This window comes from Otolemur garnettii, unplaced genomic scaffold (genome assembly GCF_000181295.1).
Source record: "Otolemur garnettii isolate 467f Iridium unplaced genomic scaffold, OtoGar3 scaffold00282, whole genome shotgun sequence".
Classification (NCBI taxonomy): Eukaryota; Metazoa; Chordata; class Mammalia; order Primates; family Galagidae; genus Otolemur; species Otolemur garnettii.
The window spans coordinates 923,706-937,531 of record NW_003852677.1 but is presented as its reverse complement, the minus strand read 5'-3'; the positions used below and the strand labels follow the sequence as shown (position 1 = coordinate 937,531).

The window sequence follows — 13,826 nt, the reverse complement described above, 5'->3', positions numbered from 1 at the left end:
TTTTTTAGTTCCTGTAAAATACACTGGATCATGTGGTTATAGAGGTGGATCTCAGCAGCAGCATCAGTTTGGTAATTCCAATTGGGGTCCTCCTGGGGAACAGCCCTAGTGCCCTCTGGCAGACTTTGATCTATTTTGTGTAGATCTTCAGCATAAATGTGGGCTTGAGTCTAGACTTTCTCTCTTTCTGTTGAAGTTATAGTAGAGGTGAGGATGATACATGAATCATGCCAGATTAAATCATATGATTGAGTTAGATATCTAAATTCTTGGGAGTATTTTGTGGGATCTGTAAAGGATGAACCTAATCTATGACTTATGTGGGAGAGTTCTGAGAGAGAATGGGATATGAATCCTGACAATGCCTTCTGTTCCCACAACCTCTCAGAGGAGGGGTATAGAGGTTATGGTATTTTGGAAATGAGAGGTCCAAAGGGGTGGCTAGACCTAGTATGGGTTGGGGAAACTGAGTCTGACATGTTTTTTCTGCCCAGGTCCACCATTGTTTTTCTGTTACTATGTGTTAGGGAATTGGAGAGGCAGGGGGATACGTGGAAGTTTGTTGGTAGAGAGGAAATCAAGGCGGGGGTTATCTTTCGGATGAAAGAAGAAAATGGAGAGTCAGATAAGGCAGAAAAATTAGGAGGTCCTCGCGCAAGGAGAATTTGAAAGGTCTCACAGGTCAAACACAAGGAAGGAATGTTTCAGAGTGTGGGAAATGTATGAATTTAAGAGATCTCTGACCATTTGCCTAATTTGTGTCAGTAATTTTTGACATCATTCAGAATTGAGATATTGAAGGAGCCATGTTTAGGCCAATGTCTATCATTGCCAAGTTTGTGCATAGGCCAAGCAGTATTATAGAAAAAAATGAGGCATTTAGGTTTGAGGTCAGGGTAAAGATGTAGAGGTTTGAAGTTAATTAGAAGACAGCTTAGAGGTGAAAAAGTGGGAATCTGTGACTGAGAGGTGCCCATAGTAAAAACTGGAGGTAGAAAGTAAATGATATTAAAACTAAGATATAAAGAGAATTTTTGAGGGGGAAAAGAAGGGATGAAAATAAATGAAGAGGCTGTTAGGCAAAAATAAAGGGAACTTTTAAAAATATTTTTTTAATTTTTTATCAAATCATAAACACATAGATCATGTATACATTAATGTATTTATGGGGTACAATATGATGATTTCATATAGAATTAGGAAGGCTTATATCACACTGGTTAATATATACATCATCTCGTTTACTTAATTATTGTGTTAAGACATTTATACTCTATACTAATAGATCCGACATGTACCCTTACATTATGCACCATAGGTGTGATCCTACTATTCACCCTCCCTCAATCTGACCCCCCCTCCCCTCCCAGCCCCCCTCCTCCCTCCTTCATCTTGGACCATAGTTGTGCTCTATTCTTCAAATGAAAGTGTGAGTGATTGTAAATTGGTTTCATAATAGTACTGAGTACACTGGATATTTTTTCTTCCATTCCTGAGATATTTTACTAAGTAGGATATTTCCACCTACATCCATGTAAATGTAAAAGAGATAAAGTCTTCATCTTTTATTAAGGCTGCATAATATTCCATGGTATACATATACCACAATTTATTAATCCATTCATGGGTTGATGGGCACGTAGGCTTGTTCCATGACTTGGCTATTATGAATTGAGCTGCAGTAAACAATCTGGTACAAATATCTTTGTTATAAAGTGATTTTTGGTCTTTTGGATATATACCTAGTAAAGGAATTGCAGGATCAAATGGCAGATCTACTTTTAGATCCCTAAGTATTCTCCATACTTCTTTCCAAACGGGATATATTAGCTTGCACTCCCACCAGTAGTGCAGAAGTATTCCCTTTTCTTCACATCCACAACAACATTTGTAGTTTGGGGATTTTGTTATGTGAGCCACTCTTACTGGAGTTAGATGATATCTCAAGGTGGTTTTGATTTGCATTTCTCTGAAGATTAAAGATGATGAGCATTTTTTCATGTGTCTATAAGCCACGAATCTATCATCTTCAGAGAAGTTTCTCTTCAAGTCCCTTGCTCACAATGAAATGAGATTACTTGTTCTTTTCTTATTAATAAGTTTGAGTTCTCTGTAGATTCTGGTTTTCAAACCTTTGTCAAAAGTATAACCTGCAAATATCCTCTCCCATTCTGAGGGCTGTCTACTTGATTTACTTACTGTGTTCTTGGCAATGCAGAAACTTTTTAGTTTGATCAGATCCCAGTAATGAATTTTGGTGTTGCTTCAGTTGCCTGGAGCGGTCCTCCTTGTAAAGTATTCTCCCAGGCCAGTTTCTTCAAGTGTTTCTCCTGCACTCTCTTCAAGAATCTTTATACTTTCATGTCTTAAGTTTAAATCTTTTATGCAAAAAAAAAAAATCTTTTATGCAGTGAGAGTAAATTTTTGTTAGAGGTGAAAGATGTGGGTCCATTTTCAGTCTTCTACAAGTTGCCAGCCAATTCACCCAGTACCATTTGTTAAATAGGGACTCTTTCCCTCAATTTATATTTTTGATAGGCTTGTCAAAGATCAAATGATGATAAATGTCTGGGTTCATCTCTTTGTTCTTAATTTTGTTCCATACATCTACCTCTCTATTTTTGTGCAAATACCATGCTATTTTGATCCCTATAGATTTATAGTATAGTTTGAAGTCTGGTAGTATGATTCCTCCTGATTTGTTTTTATTTCTGGGTAATGTCTTGGCTATTTGAGGTTTTTTCTGGTTCCATATAAAATGAAGTATTATTTTTTTCCAGATTGTTAAAGTATGGGGTGCTTTGATAGGGATTGCATTAAGTTTGTAAATTGCTTTGGGTAATATGGACATTTTAAAAATGTTGAGTCTTCCCAGCCACGAACATGGTATGTTTTCCCATTTTTTAACATCTTCAGCTATTTATTTTCTCAGAGTTTCATAGTTCTCCTTATAGAGATCTTTCACATCCTTTGTTAGGTAAATTCCCAAATATTTCATCTTCTTCAGCACTACTGTAAAGGAAATAGAGTCTTTGACTGTTTTTTTAGGCTTGACTATTACTGTTATATATAAAAGCTACTGATTTGTGAGTATTGATTTTGTATCCTGATATACTACTTTATTCCTTGATCATGTTAGAATTTTGTACTTGATTCCCTGGGGTTTTCCAGGTATAAAATCATATCGTCTGTGAAAAGTGAATGTTTGATCTCCTCTGACCCTATTTGTATACCCTTGATCACCTTCTGTTTTCTGATAGTGATGGCTAAGACTTCCATTACAATGTTAAAAAGCAGTAGAAAAAATGGGCAACCTTCCTGGTTCCTGATCTGAATGGAAATGTTTTCAATTTTACTCCATTCAATATGATAATTGGCTGTGGGTTTGCTCTAGATGGCCTCTATCAGTTTAAGAAAAGTCCCTTCTATACCTATTTCTTAAGTGTTCTGATCATGAAGCCCAAGAGCTGGAGGATGCCATGAGCTGTGATGCCATGGCACTCTACTGAGGATGACAAAGTGAGACTCTGTCTCAAAAAAAGAAAAAAGGAACTTTTGAAGGGGGAGGGGAAAAACGGGGGAAACAAAAAGACCAATGGACCAAGATAGCAACCAGAGAGGGCTCAACCTTTGTGTGCAGTTGTCAACGAAATCTAGACCTCTGGTAAGGTTCTAGATGAGTGAACCTGGTTAACTGAAGTGAATGACCAAAAATTATCCAGCTCCATGGTTGGGCTGGTAGGGCAGGCATCAGAAGATTACCCAGACTTTGGTCAAAAGAGGGCTTGGCCTCTGTACATGACCTTAACCAGCCAGAAGGGCTAGGGCCCAAAGTAGGGCACCAGGGGGGCAAAATGGGGGTGGGGGGATTCCACCCCTGTGTGTGACTGCCAGTAGGAGGATAAAAGCAGCTGAGAGATTATATACAAATACACAAGAGCGTGAAAAGCGGGGATGTGGGGAGAGGAGGAGGTAGAGTAGGAATGGAAAGAGGAAAGAAGTGAAGAAAAAGTTTTTACATAACAGCTCACCTCAGTATGAAGTGCATAGATGTTAGGCAGGGTCAGAGAGTGCACCATTTCTCTTCATCTCGTGGGAATAAGTGTCCATTTGGTTAGGTTCAGTGCGGTGTATTCTCAGCCCCACAAAGGGGCTTTTCTTCAGGGAGTAACAGGCACCATATGAAAGGTTCTGGTCCCAAAGATAAAAATGATTCCAAGGCGCAAGTTGAAAGGAAGGTAGAGATCTAATTCATGCAATCAAAGTGGCTTTTATTCCACCTGGAGTGCATGTGGGGTGAGATTCCTGACTAGGGAGAAAATCCACACATGGGCTATGGTGGAAGGGTTAAGTCAGCCAGGATTGGTTTGTCCATAGCTTTACCTGGGCAGGTAGGTGGGACAAGGTTATGGAGGCCTGGATTGGTCCATTCACTATTTCCTGGGAGGGACATGCTTCTCAGGAAAGCGATCCTTCCTGGGTGGGTTGGTAACTTGCTACTATCACTAAGTTTTTACCTTTAGCTTCTGGGTGTTTACTTTGCTGGTGGTCCATTGTGGTGATAAGTGTTGAGAATAGCTGTAAGTATTACCTGTAGAGCTGGTCTTATGGCAAATTTCCTTAGTGGTTTTATATATGCAAAATATTTGATTTTTTTCCATCAATTTTAAAGCTTACTTTGGCAGGATATGGAATTTTGGGCTGAAAATTGTTTTCTTTAAGAATGTTGATGTTGACTCCATGCCTGTTGCTCAAGTGGCCAAGGTGCCAGCCTCGTACACCTATGGTGGCAGGTTTGAATCCAGCCTCAGCCTGCCAAACAGTGACACCTGCAACCAAAAAGTAGCCGAGCGTTGTGGTGGGCGCCTGTGGTCCCAGCTACTTGGGAGGCTGAGGTAGGAGACTATCTTGAGCCCAGGAGTTGGAGGTTGCATTAAGCTGTGATGCCACGGCACTCTACCCAGGGTGACAGCTTGAGGCTCTGTCTCCAAAAAAAAAAAAAAAAAAAAAGGAAAAAAAAAGAATGTTGATGTTGAATGACCATGCTCTTCTGGCTTGGAAGGTTTCAGTTAAAAAGTCTGCTGTCATCCTTCTCATGATAGAATGCCTCTGTCTGTAGGTCAGTTGGCATTTAGTCCTGGTTGCTTGCAGAATTTTTTCTTTCATCTTGAGTTTGGATATGTTTGTTACAATGTGTCTTGGAGAAGCTCTGTTTGAGTTGAGATGACCTGGGGTTCGATATCCATCTGAAAGTAGTGTGTTGGTATCTTTAGTAAAATTTGGGACGTTTTCACTTATGATAGTCTCCAGAGGGCTTCCATTCATTTGGGATTCCCCTTCAGAGAATGTTGTAATTCATAAGTTTGAATGCTTCACGGAATCTCATAGTTCTGTTAAGCAACTGTTCTGATTTCTCTTTCTTCTTTTCTGCCACTTTGAGTACCTGGGTTAACTTGAAAAGTTTATCCTCTAGCTTGGAGTTTCTTTCTTTTCCATGGTCTAACCTATTTTTGATACTTTCTATTGCACCTTTACATTCTCTGATTGTCTCCTTCATTTCCTTAAGCTGCACCATATCCTTTCTGTATTCTACATCTGACTTTTGGTTCTTTATCTCCATTCCTTTTATTGTCCATATTTTAAATTACCTTTCTGTCAAGTCCATTGATTCTTCTGCAGTAGCTGTCTCTTGGTCTCTTGAGGGATTTCCTCTATTTTGGTTTTTCATGTTCCCTAAATTTTTCTGTTGGTTCCTCCTCATGTGCTCTTTCCTTTTGTTCACTCTTTGTCTTCCTTTTTACTTCTCACTGCTTCCTTTGTTTTAAACAGAAGTCCTTGCTCTTTATGACAGCATGTTGCAATATGTCATCAGGACACCAGGGTGGCACTGTGGTTTTTCTAGGAGACAGAGCACAGCCAGCAACTTATTCTAAGCTTATTTGCTTTCTGTGATTGCATGATTGTTTCCTTGGCATTCAGACCCTGCCATGTTGGGATTTTTTTTTAATGGCGATGACTTTTAATAGTTTTATAGTGACAACACACTAATTTTCATGTGTACACACATTTAAATATAGTCATAGACCATAAATACCCATATGGCAAAATATCTACCTCAAGGCAGAAAAAAACAAACATCTTCCCAACTAAATAAATAGCCTTAAGTAATACTGATAAAAACAAATGTGAGGTAATTTTTCATCAAAAGTGACTATACCCTATATTATTTTTACTGTAAAAATTCAAGTAGTTATAAAATTCTTGTCTTATAACTCAAAAATGGAACTTTAATACATACCTTCAAATGAAACAAAAATATATTGATTATAAATAGGTAAAAAATAGTTACTTCTGCTGAAATTCAGTCATGCCATTATTTTTGTGTATGTCTATATGAGATTTTCATTGTGAATAAGAAATATCTGTCCCTTTTTTAATCAAAGTATATTCTAATTATGAACATATTATTTCTTTTAAAAGATCACTTTTCATTGGATACGCACTAATTAGTATTTTAATTTTAGGAACACCTTTAGAATAAGATAGCATCAGTTGAAAAGTTCTATTTTTTTCATTTTCCCTAGTTATACAAAATCCTCTTTTCTCATTTTATGTTCTGTGTGCAAGAGTTTGGCACCAAGTAATCCTCCAAATAAAATCCAATTATTTCAAAGTTGTTTTCCAGTTTTCCACAGTTTCCAGTTAACCCCAGGGAACACATTTAATGAAAGTCATCTGAACAGAAGCAATACAATTTAAATCAGAACAAATTAACTTATTTTACATTACTGTGTAGTGACCTATGCAATCAACATTCAATATGACATTCAGTGTTCTCAGAATGAAATTTGTCCTTTTAACAAGACAATACATATAAACCAAATAGTATACAGTACTTGGAAGTTGGCACTGAAAAGTTAAAAAAAAAAAAAAGAAAACAAAGAAAAAACAACACTGAACTGTTTCTTTCAGCCTTAATCTTATTTTCAACTCCTTTTATACCAGGCTGGGCAATGGCCTTCAGCAAAAATAACAGAATAATTCTCTAACTAAAAAAAAGAAGTGTTATTATATCCCTATTTTTAAGATTCTTTCATTCTTGTTTTCAAATAAACAAAGTAGTTTTACAATGTTCTCACATCCCCAAAAATGACGTATGATAAACCCAACAGAAATTCTTTTGAGGTATTCCATCTTCAGTTTCAGGGCATCCACCAGCAAGTGGATGCTTCTTCTCATTCCTCTCAATTACAATGAGGCCTCTCTTCGAATTTATGACATTGGTACCACTTGCACCCATTGTGGGAAACTTCTCTTTAGAAGGAGACCCCTTATGCAAAAGGTTTTGTTGCAGTCAGGTTCCAGAGCAAAAGAGTTTGGTTATCAGATTCAGAAGCTTCTGCCGGAAATTCAGTTTGTTTCCCAGTCTCCTGAGCTGAGCTGCACATTCCTCTTTGATCTCAGTCCATGCAGGGCTCAGTTGCGCATTCTTAAGCGCCTTCTTCCCCACTGTCTTGACAAGTGTTGCCTCGAACTTTGCAGCTGATGCCGGGTCTCAGTCTCCCAGCCCGAGCACCTCGTGCATCTGCAGGATTCGAAGTGCCCGCGGGCAGCCAAGCAGCGGGACAGGAAAAATGAGAAGCACAAAGCTGCCAAGCACTCACAGTCTTGCGGGAAACCTCTGAGGTGCCCCAGGTTGGGATCTTAAAGCTCACAAGAATCTTTCAGGAGCAGGTCTCACAGTGCCCTCTGACTCCAGTTCCTGTGAGATGTGGGAGTCCCTGAGACTGTCCCAAGAGTGGAGTTCTGATCCTGGTGGGCAGAATTAAGACAGCTGTGCTTTATACCCCTGCTAAGACTTTCTCATGACCTTCCCACAATGGTAGCTCCCTGACCATTGAGATTTTTTCATGTGGCTGCTTCGCCTGCCACCAAACCTATGGCACATCCACTGTAACCAGCATTCAAATCTGGTTGCTATACTGTTTGAGTCCACCCACGCTTCCAAGCTTCACACTCATTGTGCCCTTTCCCCCAACAACTGAAAACTCTGGAAAGGCTTCCTCCAGTCCAGGACTTCTGTGGGCAGCAAATCAATCCCAGCTAGTCACAATCACTTACCTACTTCTTCAGGTTTCCACCCCTCCAGATCAGCCTTCTGAGTTGCTGGGACTATAGGTGCCTACCAAAATGCCTAGCCATTTTTAGTAGAGATGGGGTCTCACTTTTTCTCTGCCTGGTCTCAAACTCCTGAGTGCAAGCAATTGATCCTCCTTGGCCTCTCAGGATACTAGAATTATAGGCATGAGCCACTGTGCCCAGCCTTGTTCCTCAAATTTTGAGGTCCTTAACAAATATATATCATTCATGTATTTTAGAGCTTTAATATTTTATTTGTTAAATTATTTCTGAAGTATTTCGTTGTATTTAAAGGAGAGAAGCAGGGAAACATGGATTTATACCACTTTGTTCCAGAGAGTCTGCGTATATGTTAAAGGTCAGACTAAAATGGTTTGATGGTGGATTGCATCTGTTGTGTGAAAGAAAATCAAGGCTGGTTCCTAGGATTTTAACCTTAACAACAAAGCAAATTGTCCTGCCATCTACTGAGAAAGGAGAGACTATGGTAGGATGAGGTTTGGTGTAGTTGGGGCTAGGAATTAAGAGTTGTGCTGTAGGTGTTGGCAGAGCTAATGCAGAGACTGGTGGCTGAGGGGTGTGATGCTGTAAGCTAACTAGCCCACCTTGTGGATCATGCTTACCAACAAGAATGTCACATTCATCACTGAGATTATATACCTGGTGATGACTAATTCTATTCAGAGGGTTTTTATTGCTGAGGTGCCCATAATAACCATTGACTTAGTTCAAATTGACGCATCACCTACAGACTTGGATTAATTCCCCTCTTTAGTTCTGACATTATGGACAAGTTGCAATACTACTGGGACTATACACATGAAGAGTTCTGTCTGGAGTGCTCAGAGGAGTTTTCGCTTGATGTGTGGTGTAATGAAGACTAGACTTGTCACTTCACATCTTCAGACCTTGTCTACAACCACTATCAGGTCATTTTGGTGATATCTTGGAGCCAAGATAATGACCCCAATGACTATGTGGAACAGGATGACATTCTCATTGTCAAGTTGACAAAGGGCCAGGAGTTCAGACTTCAAGCTTATGCTAAAATTTTTTTTTGGCAAAGAACATGCCAAGTAGAACTGTACTGCAGGGATGGCTTTTTAATATAATTCAGAAAATGTTCTGAGGCACACAGTGTACCTAAACCCTGAGTAATGGCCAAAGAGTGAGTACTTGGAGCTGGATGAGGATGTGTCCCAGGCTCCCTATTACCCCAATAGCAAGCCAGAAAAATTTTGCTACAATGTGGAGTCCTGTGACTCTCAGCAACCTGAAACCATTGCCCTCTCAGCCCTCTCCAGATGTTAGAAGAAACTGAGTGATTTACAGACTCAATTAAGCCATTAGATCCAGAGTTATGAACTAACCATAAACTAGCTGCAGCCAACCTGTTTCAGATTCAAGCTAAAAGCAGGGTTTCTGGTCTCTCTTCAGACTTCTGTTTTCTGAGATCTAGACTGTTGTTTCACAAGCTTGTTGGCAGGTCATCAGTACCAACTAGATGGGTCACAGATAGATTACTCAGGATACCACTGTTACTTGGGCAAGACAGTTTTTTATTGGCCATGTATGCTAATTGCTAAGAGCACTCCCCAGAACATAGCTTGCCTTATTTTCTAACATAACCTATTGGGGACATGCTGTTTTCCTGTTAAGAACTGCTGAGCTGTACTTCTCTCTTAGTCATTCCTGCCCTTTATGTAAAGCCATTATGCCTAAAAGCAGAAATTTTCGGAGTCATACTTTAGGTTTCTCATGTTAGGAATGAGTATAAGGACCCTCATTTAGGGTAGCCTATGAATCCTTCCCATCGTTTCCCCTGGGTCAGCCAATTGGCACTTTCTATTCCATGGTGTCCCTAATTTGGGAAGTAACCTTTTGAGAACAGCATTAGACCCTGGTTGTCTCTCCCTCATCTGAGAAACAGTATGTCATTGTCTTAAAAGAAATAGTTGTATTGTAGATGTTTTAAGTTTGAGATATTCGAATGATAATGTCTAGTACACAGCTAGATTTGAAAGTTTGGAGATGAAGAGGCAGAAAACATCAGGAAAGATATGATAGGTAACTTTAAAAAATTTTTTTTGTTGGAGATTCATTGAGGGTACAAGAAACATGGTTATACTGATTGCATTTATTATGTAAAGTCCCTCTTATACTTGTGTCTTGCCCCCAAAAGGTGTGTCACACACCAAAACCCCCATTTCCTCTCTCTGCTCTTCCTTCCCTCACCCCCTCCCTCCTTCCCACTCTCTGCTCTTGCTTTCCCCCACACCCTTCACTCCTTCTCTCTCTCTCTGATCTCCCCTACCTCCACCATGTACTAGGTCATTAACTGTCCTCATGTCATAAATGAGTACATAGTATTCATCTTTCTCCATTCTTTTGATGCTTTACTAAGAATAATGTGTTACACTTTGATCCAGAAGGAAGATGTAAAGTCTCCATCTTTTTAATGGCTAAATAGTATTACACGGTATAATACCACAGCTTGTTAATCCATTCCTGGTTTGGTGGGCATTTAGGCTGTTTCCACATTTTGGCAATTGTAAATTGAGCTGCGATAAACAGTCTAGTGCCAGTGTCTTTATGGTAGAAGGATTTTTCATTCTGGGTAGATGCCCAGTAATGGGATTACAGGAACAAATGGGAGGTCTAGCTTGAGTTCTTTGAGGGTCCTCCATTCCTCCTTCCAAAAACGTTGTATTAGTTTGGAGTCTCACCAGCAGTGCAAAATTGTTCCTTTTTTTCCACATCTATGCCAGCATCTACAGTTTTGAGATTTTGTGATGTGGGTCATTCTCACTGGGATCAGATGATATCTCAGGGTGGTTTTGATTTGCATTTCTCTAAAAATTAGGGATGATGAACATTTTTTCATATGTTTGCTAGCCATTCATCAGTCATCTTTAGAGATTTGATTCATCTCTCTTGTCCATTGATATATGGGATTGTTGGCTTTTTTCATGTGGATTAATTTGTTATGGATTAATAGATGAATTTTTCTATAGATCTAGTTATCAAGCTTTTGTCTGATTCAAAATATTCAAATATCATTTCCCATTATATAGGTTGTATATTTGCTTTAGTTGTTGTCTCCTTAACTGTACAGAAATTTTTCAGTTTAATTAAGTGTCATTTGTATATTTTTGTTGTTGCAATTGCCATGAAAGTCTTCTTCATAAAGTCGTTCCCCACTATGCTTTCTTTGAGGATTTTTTTTTTATTTTACTAGGTCAAATATACATAGATCATGAATACATTCATGCATATGTGGGGTACAATGTGCTGATTTTTTTATACAATCTGACGTGGTTACATTAAACCAATCAATATAGCTTTCACTTCATTTACTTGATTATTGTGCCAAAACATCTATGTTCTAAACTTCACAGATTTGACTTATACCCTTGTTGTATGCTCCATAGGTGTGGTCCTGCCTTTTACCCTCCTTCTGTCAAATCTCCTCCCTCCCCACCTTTCCCACTTCATTTCTCTCCTTCATCCTGGGCTATAGTTTTGTTCTATCTTCCATAAGAAAGTGTGAGTAAAGATAAGTAGGTTTCATATAAGTACTGAGTACATTGGATATTTTTTCCTCCATCCTTGAGACATTTTGCTTAGGAGAATATGTTCTGGACCCCTCCATGTATACATAGAAGAGGTAAAGGCTTCATGTTTTTTAAAGGCTGCATAGTATTCTGTGGCATACCCTATACCACAATTTATTAATCCATTCATGAGTCTATGGGCACTTGGGCTTCTTCCATGACTTGGCTATTACAAATTGAGCTGCAATAAATAATCTGGTGCAAATATCTTTTTTGCAAAGTGATTCTTGGTCTTTTGGATATATTCCTAGTAGAGGAATTGCAGGATCCAACAGCAGGTCAATTTTTAGGTCCCTGAGTGTTCTCCAAACTTCTTTCCAAAAGGAATGTATTAGCTTCTAGTCCCATCAGCAGTGCAGAAGTATTTCCTTTTCTCCACATCCACGCCAACATCTGTAGTTTTGGGAATTTGTTATGTGGGCTACTGTTACTGGAGTTAGATGGTATCTCAAAGTGGTTTTGATTTGCATTTCTCTGATGATTAAAGAAGATGAGCATTTTTTCATGTGTCTATATACCATGTGCCTGTCTTTGTTGGAGAAGCTTCTGTTCAGATCTCTTGCCCATAGTGAAATGGGATCACTTCTTCTTTTCTTATTAATGAGAAAAGTTGAGTTCTCTGTGGATTTTAGTTATCAGACCTTTGTCAGTAACGTACCCTGAAAATATCCTCTCCCATTCTGAGAGCAGTCTGCTTGCTTTACTTACTGTGTTGTTGGCAGTGCAGAAGCTTTTTAATTTGATCAGATCCCAGTAATGTATTTTTGGTATTGCTTCCATTGCCCCGGGGATCTTCCTCATAGTTTTCTCCCAGACCAATTTCTTCAAGTGTTTCTCTTGCATTCTTTCCAAGAGTCTTTATGGTCATGTCTTAGGTTTAAGTATTTTATCCAATCAGAGTCAATTTTTGTTAGAGGTGAAAGGTGTGGGTCCAGTTTCAGTCTTCTACAAGTTGCCAGACAATTTTCCCAGCACCACTTGTTAAATAGGGGGCCTTTCCTTCAATTTAACTTTTTGATAGGCTTATTGAAGATCAAATGACGGTGTCTGAGTTCATCTCTTGGTTCTCAATTCTGTTCCGTCCATCTACCTCTCTATTTTTGTGTCAATATTATGCTGTCTTGATCACTATAAATTTATAGTATAATCTGAAGTCTGGTAACATGTTTCCACCTGATTTGTTTTTATTTCTGAGTAATGTCTTGGCTATTCAAGGTTTTTCTGATTCCATATAAAATGAAGTACTAGTTTTTCCAGATCTTTAATGTATGACAGAGGTGCTTTAATAGGAATTGCATTAAATCAGTAAATTGCTTTGGGGTACTATGGACATTTTAATAATGTTGATTCTTCCCAGCCATGAGCATGGTATGTTTTTCCATTTGTTGGCTTCTTTGGCTATTTCTTTTTTCAGAGTTTCATAGTTCTCTTTATAGATATCTTTCATATCCTTTGTTAGGTGCCCTCCCAGATATTTCATTTTCTTTGGCACTACTGTAAAGGGAATAGAGTCCATGACTGTTTTTTCAGTTTGACTATTATTGGTATATATGAATGCTACTGATTTGTGTGTATTAATTTTTAGCCTGAGATGCTGTTGTATTCCTTGATCACTTCTAAGAGTTTTGTGGTTGAGTCCCTGGGATTTTTCAAATATACAATCATATCATCTGTGGAAAGTGAACGTTTGATCTCCTCTGATCCTATATGGATACCCTTGATTGCCTTCTCTTGCCTAATTGCAATGGCTAAGACTTCCATTACAGTGGTATAAAGCAGTGGAGACAGTGGGCATCCTTGTCTGGTTCCTGATCTGAGTGGAAATGATTTCAATTTTACTCCATTCAATATGATATTGGCTGTGGGTTTGCTATAGATGGCCTCTATCAGTTTAAGAAATGTTCCTTCTATACCTATTTTCTTAAGTTTTCATTAATTCAGTGGATCATGTGGTCTTTGTTTTTTAATTTGTTTATGTGATGTATTATGTTTATGGATTTACATATATTGAACAAGCCTTGAGAGTCTGGGAAAACCCACTTGGTCAGGGGGTGGAGCCAAGATGGTGGACTG

General features: G+C 38.7%; 2 pseudogenes; one reads left to right on the top strand and one right to left on the bottom strand.

The window, feature by feature from the left end:
• Positions 1-7,354: 7,354 nt before the first annotated feature.
• Positions 7,355-8,021, bottom strand: LOC105888322 (annotated as a pseudogene).
• Positions 8,022-8,721: 700 nt separating this feature from the next.
• LOC100940480 lies at positions 8,722-9,519 on the top strand (annotated as a pseudogene).
• The last annotated feature ends 4,307 nt before the right edge of the window (positions 9,520-13,826 follow it).